The following is a 15,775-nucleotide window of genomic DNA, read 5'->3' as shown; positions in this document are numbered from 1 at the left end:
TAAGGGTATGATTATGAAATATCTTGTGTTCAGGTTCAACTAGTCTACATTTCCTAATATTAGTTTAGAAAACTAAATATTCAGTTACAATAAAGACTGAGGTAGTTGCAAGTAAACCATGGTTACAGATGGTCATCCAAAATTCCATCCTCCCAGAGACTGTCTGCTCCCATGCCACCAACAACCAAATAAAAAAAAAAATCAACAAAACATGGTTTAATTATAAAAACTCACAAAGAAAGCATAATATAACACCCTCAACTGGACATACAAGCAAATCAGTTAAATGTGGACAATAGGTCAGTCTCTGTCAATTAGTAACAAGTTTAATAACTGATCATCATTATGGTTTAGTTTGCCTCACCTGGTTAGAGGAGGATGAATATATTACTTTAAATGAATCAACACCCTCTATCAGAATGCTCGAAGCACATGCCAAGGAGCTCCTGCAATCTTACTCTCTAGCTTGTCAATTAAAGAAAGTCCTAGACTGACTTTTAATTCACTTGAAAACTTTTTGTGTTTGCGTTTCTTTCTAATAATAAAGCATCTTTACCCAACACTATAAAGTGCTTTGACAAGATTGTTCTTGTGAATTGGTCCTATGTAAGTGAATTTAATTAAATTGAATCAAATCAAATCAAACTGAATATCATAGATGGATAGATGCAGTAACACTGTAGCCTATTGTTGTGATCATTACTATTGTGGGACTTGTCAGATAATCAAAGGGGAAGCTTCTCTATGCATGTTCTGTGGTTCATGTGCCCACTACCATCTCCTTTGTACATTCTCATCCATTTTTATGCTAGATAGCTATCTACATGCAGAGTACCTGGTGTCTCCAAGTAAATGGTGAATGGACTGGTTCTTACAAAGCGCTTTTCTACTTTGAGCACTCAGATTGCTTTATACAACTTGCCTAAGTCATCCATTCACACCCTTTTTCTGTGCTTTCTCTAGGTAAGTACTTTCTATCTAACATTCACTCTCTAATAGATACATTGGAGAGCAACTTGGGGCTAGTGTCTTGTCCAAGGATATTTGGTATGCAGACTCAGAACAGCCAGGGCTCAAACCACCAACCTTCTGATTAGTAGATGACTAGTCTTTCTCCTGAGCTACAGCCACTCCAAGACTGGGAGTCATAGCATTACTTGATTAATTTATTAGTCCACTAATAGTCCCCTATTTAAAAAGCAGAGGTAAATTCAGAAATTTACATTCAGACCCACCTTCCTACCTTAACCAAACAAATCTCCAAGGCTGAAAAATTAGGTCAAAAGGAAAGTGCTAAAAAATGCAGCTTTTTTATTGGAGACTTAAAGCTGTTTCCAAAAGCAAATAAAATCCCCACAGACTCCCTTGTTAAGATGTCCAACCCTAGTAACATAGCATGACAACACATTTTTAGTCTTTATACCTAAGTTTCATAACAAGTCTACAGTGGAAGAACAGTGGATATTTTTTTTAACTCATACACTTAGGTACTGTTAAGTCTTAAAAGTAAAGACCACACTGATTAACAGGTGTGCTGACACTAGTCATAGTAAGTGGCAGGTCTTTGCTAGGCTTCACTTTTTTAAATTCAAGTTATTGACATTGACATATTGTTTTGTTAGCTAGTTTAATGAAACTCCCTAATAACTATGATATCTTACTAGGAAATATAGCCCATTTAAGTAGCACTTCCGTTTTTGTAAGTGAAATTCGAATGTATTAAAGGTCTGTTTCTCAGCACTATTTGGGGTTTTTTGCAGTTTATTTACCCATGTACTTCACTGAGCTTGCTAGTATGAGTTAGTATGAGTTAGTTACCCTATTTTCTGATTTACCATATAACATACCGCCACGTCTTACATCTGCTCACTCTCACCTCACACCTACAGTAAAAGACTGCCTCCCCAACCCGCTCTCCTCTGACCCCTTTCACTAAAAATTTGTGAGGAGGATGTGTGTCTCCTCTTCCAGAGACAGAAGACTAAGGAGGCTGCAGGACTTGATGGTCGGTGTCCCTACTGCCTGAAAGTCTGTGCTGACCAACTGGCCCCCATCACAGGATTAAATGATTACAGGCCTGTCACTCTGACATCTGTGTTCTCCCTGCTGCTCCCCTTCCTCTACACCAGTGGTTCTTAACCTGGGTTCGATCGAACCCTAGGGGTTCGGTGAGTTGGTCTCAGGGGTTCGGCAGAGCCTCCGCCGTGACATGCACGGCTCATTTTGTGCAACAGTAAAAAACATATATATGTCTTGAATTTGAAAAAAATCATATTTTATTTTTCACTAAAGAGGGGTTCGGTGAATGTGCATATGAAACTGGTGGGGTTCGGTACCTTCAACAAGGTTAAGAACCACTGCTCTACACTAATGACTGCACCTCAGGAGAATCATCTATGAAATCCCTGAAGTTCACGGATGACACCGCAGTCTGATACAGAACGATGACGAGTTTGCATACAGACAGGAGGTGGACCAACTGGTGCACTGGTGCACTAAGAATCACCTGGAGCATAACCCGCTTAAGATTGTGGAGATGCCCTCCCACTGTCCCCCTCCCACTATCCTCAACAATACAGTACCTACTCTAGATCACTCTAGATTCCTGGGATCCACCTTTTCACAGGATTTCAAGTGGAGCTCACATGTAGAGTCTGTCTAGAAGAAAGTCCAGCAGAGGTTGTGCCTCCTGTGACTTGGATCGAAGGCAAACTTACACCCGCAGCCAGCATGGTAACCTCAATCCACGATGAGGGCCCGTGGCCCAGGCTCAAAGCCAAGCCTAAAGTACAAGCCTGCTCCCTGCTAGCTCCTGCCAAACCCTCGATTGTTGTCCAAGGGGAGAGGAGGCGGGGAAGAAAATCATCCTGGACTCCTTGGTAAGTGGCCAGGTATCACAAAAGAGCTCAAGATGTCCAGAAACACCAATCAGAGCTACTCAAAAGAGACTTTGAACACTTATTCTGCTCACTAAATAGACCTGTGGGTCACATTTCCGTGTCTGGTCCCATCCCTCCCCTTCTGCCATGGTGTTGGGTGTTTCAGGAGGTTATTGTTACTGCACACCTGGCTCTCATCAGCCTGGGCTACCCACAGTGTCTCCTTCATCATCAATTTCATTCTGTTATGGGAACACAGTTAACTAATCAGATCCAAATGAACTTGGAACAAAACTTCTTTCTACAAACATCTCCTATGCCATTCTCCATTCTGGTACTCTCATTGCAGCAGGTGAAATCAGTTCAGCTCAATCCATTCGGTCTGACCAGTCTCGCTACTACTGACATCACCTGGGTCCTTGCCCTAATTGATCCCCACTAGCATTATAAAGTCATGAAGATAAAAATATAAAGATGATGGGAGCTTATCATCTTGTAACTCCTCATCCTCTACAGTTCCTAACACACCATTATATAACTTTCCCAAACCACCTTCTCATATTAAAGTAACAATTAAGGACAGACCAGTTACCAACAGGAAGCCAATAAGCAGACCTCAGAGACTTTCTGCTGTTATACTCATTAACCCCACCCTGTATCCATCCACTAATATCGCTATCACTGCCTGCAATTTAAAAATTGGCCTCCTAAATGTCAGATGTTTAGCAAATAAGATTTGTATTATCAATGAAATCATTGCTAACAATAAATTGGACTTTAGTGAAGCCTGGCTTGATGACACTGGCAACATAGAGTTGATCCAAACATCACTAACTGTAGTTTTAAACACTATTGAAAACTAAATGAGTTCTGAATATTTAACATTAGTAATTAATTCTATTTTTCCCCTGTATTACTACTGAGACATGGATTCCTGGAAGAAATTGGTGAACTTTTTTCCAAAGTTCCAACAAAATTAGTCTGTATTATCATTTTAGGTGATTTCCACATTCATATTGACAACAGCAAAAATGTTGACACCAAACAGTTTATTTTAATGTTTTGAGTTAAAAATACAATACAAAAGGTTACAGCTTCAATCTATTTCCATAGGCCTCAATGCCACAGTTACAAATGTTTTAGATGTTGCTGTGTCTGATCATTAATGCATAATTTTAGAAATAGTTTTTTCATCTCTCAAAACAATCATCATCTCAAAAACAATAGAAACTGATCTCTCCAATACATTTAGCAGTGAGTTTCAAAGTGTACACTACCATTATTGTCGTCATGTGATGAAATTATTGATCACATCATCACTCCTGTCAAAACTATTAATGTACGCCGTCCACCAAAAGCACTCTGGAGAAACAGCAAAAAGGTAAAGGTGGCAAAAAGACACTACAAAAATAAACTACTAATTCATTTTGAAATGTATAAACATGTACATTTACTGGTACAAAAATCCAATCATCCAGACATCTCCCAACTGATCAACAATAACCAGTCTGCTTTTTTGTTTTTATCTATTCATAAAGTATTTAACCTCTCCAAAACCATACAATCTGAATTTCAATCTGAGCAACTAAGTGTAATGAATTTGTATCTTTCAACAAGAGCAACGTTTCTAATATTAGATGTAATATCTTAGCCTAAGTAGTCTACTAGAAATCAATCGAGCACATAACCTCACATAATGATCAAATTACAATGTCCATATTCTCACCTGTAATTTCAAAATATCTGGAAGACGTTACTTATCAGTTAGTCTTGTAACCCTCATCCCCACCAAACTATTTAAATCTGTATCTCTTTGTTTTGGAAATCACTAATAAATCATCTAAATAAACTGATATGTACCAGTCAGGGTTCAGAACCAATCATAGCATAGAAACAGCTCTTACTAAAGTCATGCAACAGTGAGCCACAGAGAGTTTCAGTTTTAGTCTTTGACCTCACTGCTGATTTTAACACTGTTGACCATGACATTATAATACAAAGGCTTTATGGATTAGAATGAATGCATTATATCTAAGGTTTGAATGTTTCAATTAGCAGTTTTAGATCTGCACAAATAAAAATGTAATCAGGGATTTCTCAAGTGCCAATTCTTGGTCTACTACAGTATAACATCAACATGCTCCCACATACTGTCATAAAGAATCATAATAACTTAGCATACTTATGCAGATGGTACACAGATATACTTATCTCTTTCCTCGGATGATATCATAAACTGTATTGATAACATTAACTGCTGGATCTCTCAAAACATTTTAGAAATGAACAGAGGCAAGACAGAAATACTTGTTATTGGTCCAAAAAGTCAGAGACAGAAAATCTGTTCATACTTATCAAGCACTTTGATTTGTGTGTGTAAGATGGGATGAGAAACAGTGTGGACACACTTGCAAACTCGTTTGTATGTGCATACATGATAAGACAGGCAAAATTCTCCAAACATTGCTGAAAACATCCCCTGTTTCGTATCATAATCTTCCATAAATTCTAGTTCTTTAAAGGAGATTGAATGGATTTCTTCTGATCACATCTTCAGCAGTTCTAGTATTTATTTTGTTAAGTCCAGTAGTGGCTCACCATGCTGTCTCCAAGCCTGCTCGCCTGTGTCTGTGAGGTACAAGTCTGGAATTCATATGATTTTAGCATGCCTCTTTGTGTTTTTCTGTGTGGCTATTTTTCAGTCCCCATGAATGTTAGCGACACAGTCTGATTCAGCTTCAGTGTTTAGGTCATTTTTAGAAATGTGGAGAAAAGAAAATCTAAAGATGAATACTTCAGCGGATAAAAGACGTATTCATAATCTGTGATCAAATGGGAGTCACTTTGGTCACTGGTCCCACTTTTCTAATTTTTTTAGTTTCCACTGTCTAAAACTTTCAGGGACAGTTTAATGGCTGACAAGCTACAGCTTGGGTGAAGCCAGTTTGGATCTTTCTTGTAAGTTACCAATGACACAAAATAATGTAAAACAAGAAACAGATTCAAATAACAAAAAAAACTGAGAAATGAAGAATAGCACTAACCAAAGAAACCATATGTTCATGGTGACTGTGACATTGGTGTGGGGTGGTGAGCTTTTGTGTCACTAACACTCCCAATGACACTGCTGTGCTAAGCCTGGTGCTTTATGGGGGGGGGGCGGGGATGAGGTCCACTCAGATCATAGTCACCCCCATAATGCATGATATATTGAATCTTTATATTTCAGAGTACAAAACGTCTTTATCTACATTTCTCAATACACTGACATACTGCCATAAAGAAATGGAGGAAACTGGCAGACAGCCAGAGAAAGATAAGACCGTAAGAAATCTTTTGTATTTGGCAATTCTGCAATATTCCTGAGCTCTGCTTCATCATTATTACAGTATCTGACATTTTGCATCTAATATAGAAGTCAAACGTGGATATGGTGATGAATGGTCTTAAACTGTATAAATTGATTAGAGGATGAAAATGCAGGCCTGCCTTATGGTTTACCTGCTGGACTCCACAACGAAAATACATCACAAACCATTTGCAAAACATAAGCTTTGCTTTTCGCAGTTTAGGTGTAGCCTTTGGGGAAATATTATGTGGTATTTACAGATGCAACAACATAGACTTCTCATGCCTAATATGCTGCTCTTTTCTTGAAGAAAAATGGAGGTAATTTCTGGGAAAGGTGCCCTGTTTCCTAAAAAAAAGTGAGTGCTTCATCAAAGTTTATTCATGACCTTAGCACTAGGAAAAGATCACTCCATTTTCATTATGTTCATTTGTATTATGTAGAAAGTGATTTTGCTGATCAGACCAAATTGCAAATACTTTGTGCACTTTTCAGATAAGAAAAATACATCTTACAACTCTAAGAGCAACCCTATATAGAGAAATCAGACTTGTCACGGTGTCATAGTATAGCACAACATCATGTAGTGCACATAGTAAAATATAAAAAAAGAACAAATCAAAACAATATGAACATAGGTTGTGCAAAACTCAAATGTGCTTGAGACTCAAGCACATTTGAGTTTTGCAGCAGGACAATGATTTTGGCGCAGTGAGCTATACACCTTACTGGGTAATTACCTTTTTTTTGTCACATGGCCAGGAAGGTTTGGATAACTTTTTTCCCCTTAATAAATTAAATCAATATTTAAAAGCTGCATTTTGCATTTACTCGGGTTACCGTTGCCTAATATTAAATATTAAAATAATATATTGTTTGATGATCTGTGTGACAAATATGCAATAAACTAAGAAATCAGGAATACTTTTTAATGGCAATATAAGTGATACTGAATAAAGAGCTATTCAGGTACTCAGTGTCAGATGTCAAAAAATAGTCTGACAAGCAAACATACTGTCTCATTTGAATCTTCTTTCTGGTTTCATTATTTAAAGAAGAGTTCTCAAACTCACGGCCCGGGGGGCACTTGCGGCCCATGTCACCCCTACGTCACGTACATTTACGTGAAGAAATATAATGCAATTTGGAGGTAATTAAGGAGCCTGTGTGACAGCTTGAAGACCACCTGAGCAGCAACTATGCTTTTATTATTGTAGGGTCTACCTTACAATATAAAGCACCTTGAGGTGACTGTTGTTATTTGGCGCTGTATAAATAAATTGAATTGAGATTATGAAAAACCGAGTGAATAATGAGCATTGGAGACACATCATCAAATACAATCTTGCAAAAAGAAGTTATTAGTTACCACATAAGCTATGAAATTCTTTCTATTAAATAGAAAATTGCTATATGTTAATGTCTGGACAACCAATGCTGTATGCATCATATGGTAAAAAGTCCTTGTATTTTGAGATTAGCCAATTATTTTATTTATTTATTCTTATTTTTACGTGAAATTAGATTAGATTCGATTAGATTGATAATCAGGTAGGTGATGTAAGACTTACCTTTTACCAGCTAAATCCATGGCTGGAGTGTAATGCCTTTTCAACTATGCTGCTAAGTTTCCTGTTTCAGGACCATGTGTTCATTAATTTCTCTTAAACTATTTCAGTTGCAAGGCAACTTTTTTTCTCTTTTTTAATTTGGTAAAGAATTGATTGGTGAATACATTTGAGTCACGATAATGATTATGTAAATAAAACCTATGTATACCCATCTACAGTAACACAGTCATTTCCCATGAGTAAATTTCCCTACAGTTAATGCTTTTCTCATAACTGATAATAAGTACACCACAAGTTGATGACACTTGTTTCTATGAAGTAAAATGTTAATGTGATTCTACTGCAAATCTGAACTTCTTACCTTAAAGAACACTAAGCTTGCATCCAACTTTTCTACTGAAAAAAAAAGAAAGAAAAACACCTAAAGAAATCCTGATCCTGATTAAGTGTTGCAGTTGGAGTCAGATTAATCAAATGTCTGCATTGAGAGTGTCTCAAGACACTTTTGGCTGATTGAGAGTGGCCTAGCCCTGTGGATTCATGGAGTTCTTTTTTATAATCAGGCCTATGGCACCTTCCTGCATTAAGTAGGGAGGCAGTAAAATATGGCTCCCCCAGCTGTGGGCTGCAATCCCCTAGGTAGATGATCAGTTTCACAGGCTGGCAAATGCCTTTGTGGGAAAGGTTGATGGATTTGGCAGATACAATGGTTTCTTCAAAGACACAGTGGAGCAGAATGAGTGATGGTGCTACTGCCATTAGCTCACTGTTTGCTGAGAGCAGCAGTGAGCTTGATTTCCTGCTCAAAACCTCGTCTTAGCTGCTCCCTTAGTCATAAGAGGCCACCACTACAACCATTACAAAAGAGCTACTCTGTTTTCTTTTTGTTTTGTGTTTTAAGAATGAGCCTCTATGAAGCTGGAAACAAAGGAAACTTTAATTTCTTCTGTGGAAACCAAAGTTTCTTTTTGTTGGAGGTCACTCAAGCAACACTAAAAGGAGTCACATGAAATAAACCAAATGTGTTTTAGCATAGGAATAGCACCACAAAATAACAATATTGAGGGGCTCTTAAGGCAAAGACATTAGAGCAAATTAGTAGCGAGACCAACTGAACATTAAGTCTAGATGTATTGTCAGCATGTACACCAGTCCTTGTCGACTGCTTTCATCTTTGTTCTTTTCCAACAGCTTGCATGGCAGCAGTCTGTATTAATGGTCTGATTTAATGACTAATTGACTTTTGTAGTACCAAGGAGCAATATCTGGAAAAGTTCCACAGATTAGCTTGAATGGCAGTAAGACACTGACAGCTGGAAAAGCTAAATAGTTATTGTGTTGATATATTCAGTGTAATTAAGAGCGCTCGGTGTGGGGTTTGATTTTAACTTAAAGTGGGGATGAATGGGTTTTGGAAAAAGCCTCTTCACCAGCACCGGCACTGTCATGAGAAATAGGCCAGGCTGAATGGAATACACAGAAACACAAGAAAAAAGTAATGAGTGAACATCTGAGACCTGGTCAAATAATCCCTGAGAAGGTATTGCTAAAATATTTCAACAGCCGCCTGTAGGTGAATAATTATCCAACATCTTTCTTTATGCCTGGAAAAATGACTCTGACATAACAAACTGAACTTTGCTGCTTCATTCTGCATTGTCCATTTTAGCTGTTCAGAGCCTTAAAACCCTAAAGGCTCCATTCTTAGTGGCAATTTACAAGTGAAATAAGTATGTTTCAACCATATCTGAAAAACTGGAGTTGGACCATTAGTTTTAAGCCATTACTGGTTCTTTGACCAATTAATGAAAAGTACTTTGTCAACCATTACAGGAATTAGTATGCACGTATTCTTACTTAGTCTAAGGGGAGCAAAAATGAGAACAAATGGAGAGTCCTCTTCACACACTAAGGTTAATTATGGAGTTAACAGGGTTCTGTGCTGGGACCGATTCTGTTTACATTATACATGCTTCCAGTATCATCAGAAGGCATAGCATCAATTTTCACTGCTATGCAGATGACACACAACTTTATCTATCCATGAAGCCAGATAACACACACCAATTGGTTAAACTGCAGGAATGTCTGAAAGACATAAAGACCTGGATGGCCTCTAATTTTCTGTTTCTAAATTCAGATAAAACTGAGGTTATTGTACTCGGCCCAGAAAATCTTAGAAATATGGTATCTAACCAGAATCTTACTCTGGATGGCATTACCTTGGCCTCCAGTAACACTGTGAGGAACCTTGGATTCATTTTTAGTCAGGATATGTCCTTCAATGCACATATTAAACAAATATGTAGGACAGCTTTTTTCCATTTGTGCAACATCTCTAAAATGAGAAATATCCTGTCTCAGAGTGATGCTGAAAAACTTCATGCTTTTATTACTTCAAGGCTGGACTACTATAATTTATTATTATCAAGATGTCCTAAAAACTCCCAGAAAAGCCTTCAGTTACTCCAAAATACTGCAGCAAGAGTACTGACAGGGACTAGAAAGAGAGAGCATATTTCTCCTATATTGGCTTCCCTTCATTGGCTCCATGTTAAATCCAGAATTCAAAATTTTGTTACTCACATACAAGTCTTAAATAATCAGGCCCCATATTATCTTAATGACCTTATAGTACCATATCACCGCATTAAAGCACTTCGCTCTCTCAGTCCAGGCTTACTTGTTGTTCCTAGAGTATTTAAAAGTAGAATGGGAGGGAGAGCCTTCAGTTTTCAGGCCCCTCTTCTGTGGAACCAGCTTCCAGTTTGGATTCGGGAGACAGACACTATCTCTACTTGTAAGATAAGGATTAAAACTTGGCCACCCCTCTCTGAGCCTGGTTCTGGTTCTGCAGGAGGTTTCTTCTAGTTAAAAGGCAGTTTTTCCTTCCCAGTGTCACCAAAGTGCTTGCTCATAGGGGGTCATATGATTGTTGGGTTTTCTCTGCTGTATTATTGTAGGGTCAATATAAAGTGCCTTGAGGCACTATATCAATCAATCAATCAATCAATCAATCAATCAATCAATCAATCAACCAATCAATCAATCTTCATCATATAATCATACCTCCCCTATCTGGATGGGATGCCGAGGACCTCACTGAAATAAGGGATCTCGAAAGCTGCAAAAGCAGAGAGATCAAAGAAACACTACAAATAAACATTTTCTTGTCTGGCAACACTGTGTGCATCAAGTCCTTTCTGCTACATTAACCAAACAAAATCAAAAAATTCAATTGTAACCTGGACACAGATTACAGAGAAAATATTCCACATTGTATTCCTGTCAGAAAGCCTAATACCCTGGAAACAACTGGACACAAAAACAAACAAATAAACAAACAACCAATGCAGATTTAGATGTCACAAAGCAGACCACACAGTCATGGCAAAAAGGGAGACGAACACAAATGCCAGTTAAAACAAAAACTGTTTATTTTACATGGAGAAACAAGAAAGAACTTAACTTAACCATGGTGTGTGTAATCAGTACAATCAGTAGTGTAAATGAGTGAAAAAATATATGCAGTGTTGTTTAGTGCAGAAAACTACAGTTGAGACACTTAATACTGACATTTCAACACTTCAAAACTGTGTCAAGTGTACAAAGTGTAGATGTTTCGAAACACTGCTCCAAAGTGTGGTTCAAAGTGACCATGGTTAATTGAGGTTTTGACACATTTCACCCCAATTTTGGCATGTGGCTTACCTGGTGCCAAGATTCCCATTTTGAACAGACCAGAGTAAATTGGGCTTATAATGAATGAGTTAATGTTCTTGCACTACACTTGCACATTACACTCAGTATCATTTTTGCTGTGGACTGTAAAGATCAACAGGCCATCCATTAAACACTGAGATACCATGTGTAATTAAATAAATACTGCCATATATAGAGAGAAGATACATTCCGTTTTGTTTATTTAAATATATACTGTATATTTTAAATTAATTTTAAGTAAAACCTACACTTCTCACTGGAAATCACTTCTCACAGACCTTCAGACTGGAGTTGTGTGTCAAGTGGATGGGCCCTGGCCATATAGGCCCACACACAAACACCACAGCAGCTTCTAGTTTTCTTTGACAGTCAGAACAAACCTGATGTTACTAACTCCAAGATAGCTTAAAAGTTAACCAAACACATCCAAACTTTGAGCGTTTTTTTCCCCAAGGCAAGGGAGGTAGCTTGCAAAACACTTGTGTGCACCATTGTTTTTACAGAATAGCATTAACATTTTTATGGCGATAGGCAAAGTAGCTAGTAGGTGTCACTGTAGAGATGGGTTTCAAATTTTTGTCCAAACCTCAATACAGTTCTGGCACAATTGTGTCAAACATTTTAGTATTTCACTAAGCCTCGCTTTGCCCATCACCACAGAAAACCCAAACCAGAGTCCAAAACAAGTCTCAGTGTCAAGCATTCTTCTACAATTGGTGTGGACTCTGCTGGACCACTTGTGTCGACGTTATGTTAGTTGTAGCTGTTATCTGTTGTTTTCTATCTTTCCTCTCCTTCACTAACAGCTGTTAGTGAAGGAAGCCCACTAACGGGCCTACATTAGTTAGACTTTAACAAAAAAAAAAAAAAAAAAACTGGTCTCAGCATGTATTGCAACTTACTCAATTTAGGAGCATTAAGTAAAACTCAGATTTTTGGCCACAGAACAAACAACATTAAGTTTTACAGATATATCTTTATCTATATATTTTTAAGATATAGTTTTTGTTAAAAGCTTGGTTGTGCTTTATGGTGACTCTATTTGTTTTTCAGTAATTTTGGATTTAGTTTATGAATGTGTTCAAAAGTTCAATCAAAAACCAAAAGCCTGTCTTATGTTTCGGTCTTCACTTAATGTAGTATATCGCCTGTTTTTATTCTCTAACATGGAGCCAAGTTCAATAACCTAATCATCTGCATACTATGCAGCCATATTCGGATTACATATGTTTGTGAAGTTAGACTCACTAGATGGATTTTTTTTTTTTTTTTTTTGGGTGGGGGACAGTTAAATGGTTGTCATGTGCTGTGAAATGTGCATATGTATAGATGTTGTCTTTAGTCTTTATGTATATCATTTAAGGTCAGTTTTAACACAGCAGAAGAGCTAAAGAAAATATATTGTGTGTTGATTCTAAGCATGGATTCACATGTTTGTAACAGGATTTCAGCAACAATGCAATTAGAGAGTATTATGTTTCCTGGGCTTTGAAGACCCTTGTTATCCATGAAAATGCAGTAGCCCTAACAGGAAGTAAAAGCTGTAAAAGAACTGTCAGCTACAGCTTAATCAATTTTGTTAATACAGTCATTACCAACTGGCATGTAGCTTTTCAGGTTCAGATTCAATTCAATTGCAATTTTATTTATACAGCGCCAAAAATCAAACCTCAGACATACACTATGAAAAATGTGTGAACCTTTTTTGTGCTTTAGAGAAAGAAACATTTACATTTCAGATCTACAAAAACCCAGTTTCAAAACATATGAAAAGCTGAAATGTGTGTTTTATTGTGTTAATTACTTATCGTGGAAAGTAACAATCAGTGATATAGTGGTGATTAAAATGTGTTCAGAATTTTCAAATTGAGAATTCATCCCATAAGTCATTGCACACTACTCTCCCCCAATTAGCTGCCTGAATAAGCAATACTGGCCCTGTATTTACTTGGTATTGGATCGATACCAAAATTTGTAGCACTACTGTGAATGAGGAAAAATGTGAAAGTTAAATGCTTTTGTTGAAATGTCCAGGCAAGTATGTATATATTAAATGACAAGATATACTACGTGTTCAAATAGCATCAATTAAACAACAACTTTTTTATTTCTATATGATAATTCTTTATAATTAAACAATAAGAACAAGTGGCCTGATGTCTTGTAATCATTATGAAGCTGTAATTTGAAATACAATAAAACAATAAGTTTTTCGGTATCGGAACAGTATCATCAATACCACCCTGAATTTTACTTGGTATTGGATCGGAAAGGAAAATTAGTGGTATCACACATCACTACTATGCAGATAAGCTAAACAAAAACACCACTGTGTGTTGGAACAGGAGCAGGAAGTGATATTCTACCCCAGAGAGAGCGAACACCAAGTGACAGTGCCACCCTAAAGGATGTTACTGTGAAATGGAAATTCCCAGCACTCTTGGTCAGTCTATTGGAGGATTTAAGAGCAGATAGAGAATTTAAAATCTTTAAATGTAAAACTAAAATATATGTTTTCAGCCAATTTTCTGGCTGAATATGCACTATAGACAACACTTTAGCTTTGTTATTTAAAAAAAACATTTTAAAAAATGGTTGTGTTATTTATAGCTTTTATACTTGGGAGGTAAAGTGGGCTGGTACTAGTGCAGATGTCCCTAAGTTGTGTTCAGAGTACTTCAGTTTTTTTAAGTGGCAGATAATTTCAAATTCAACATTTCTGTCATCTCAGCAAACACACAACCTGTTTGTGTGCAGTTCGTTGCACAGTGTGTTGCTAGCTGAAGGTCCAGCTGCTTATTTCACAGGTAGAGAAAAGAAAGAGAGCTAACTTTAGATGGAGAAAGATGTAATAAAAGACAGGAGAGGAAAAACGATGTTAGATTTAAAAGTAAAGACTGCTCAGTGACGTTTGACAAACTGCAAATTTAAAGCTTACATGTAATGTCATAATTTTATAACATATCAGGAATTCCTGTAAAATACACTCAGCTATATTAACTTATATTAACAGCATGAAAATACTCAGTAGTTTATTTGGGATAAGCTTGCTGTACTGTGGTAAATTTATTGTAAGGCACCGTGTTGGACTGGTGAACAGTGGCTGTGCCCATGGTCAATGTTGGTTTACATTAACTGTAGTAGACTGATTTACATCTAAGATGATGATTGTTAGATTCATTCACTAAATTTCACCTTTATACCAATTATATACTGTGTAGTATAAAGATAATGTACAGTATAGTATCAGTGTAGCAAATGGAAATCAGCCAGGTTTCCATTTCCCCATGCTGAGACACTACACAGATCTTAGGGTTCCCTCACCTGCTGAATCCCAATGTAACCTTTGACTGTACTATTTTACTATTTAGGCATGGAGGCGAAGTTAACCTCTACAATGTAGACAACAAAACTTTTTTAAAATTCTCTTTCACTGCTTGTGTCCCAACAGATTCAAACTGAGTACATTCATTAGAATTGGTACATAATACAAATATTTGAATGTCTGTGAAGGTTCTCAGTCATCCAGGTCATCGTAGTCAAATATTTGAATCTAAATTCTAATATTACTTTATTATTCTATTAATATAACGCAAGGTTCAGTTACCTTTGTAAAAACCAAAATGGTTAGCACAATTGTCCTTCAACAAGCTACTTCTTACTTTCTTATTTTTCTCTTTATTTTCTTCTTCTTTACTTTTTCACTTTTAGTTGAGTAAAAAAGTTGCTTCAGTACTTCAGCGTTTTTTGGAGTATTTTTTAACATGGGTATCTGTACTTCTACTTTTAAAAAAAAGTCTGTACTTTTGCCACCTCTGACTATAATACATGATTGGAAAAAGATGATGCACATTTAGAGGATGGAGTTTGATGGAGAGGGGTGGCATTAGACTAAGGGCCCATATGTCTCCAAGATAAACCCAATGAGGCTTCCTAATGAGGTTATATTACTAGCATTGCAACAAGGGGTGAGCCACTGACCCCTTGTTTCACAAAGGTGAATTAATATTGTAAATAATCTTGATATAGTATAGCAGCTGAGAAGTCTCCTGCTTAAAAGGAGGAGGAGTCTGTGAGTGCTTCCCTCTACCTCAGAGTAAGTGCTCACAGCAAACAGCTATGATATATAGTCTACATGTCTCCTAATGACCTTGATGTGGTATATTGAATGTAAACTAGCTTCCTGAATGTGCTTACACATAAAGTATGGCAGATAAAGCTAAAGGGGTCATCCTCAGTCTTATGACTAGATA

Source organism: Oreochromis niloticus, linkage group LG15 (assembly GCF_001858045.2).
Source record: "Oreochromis niloticus isolate F11D_XX linkage group LG15, O_niloticus_UMD_NMBU, whole genome shotgun sequence".
Lineage (NCBI taxonomy): Eukaryota > Metazoa > Chordata > Actinopteri > Cichliformes > Cichlidae > Oreochromis > Oreochromis niloticus.
The sequence above is the reverse complement of the archived record's forward strand: the minus strand, read 5'-3'. Positions refer to the sequence as shown.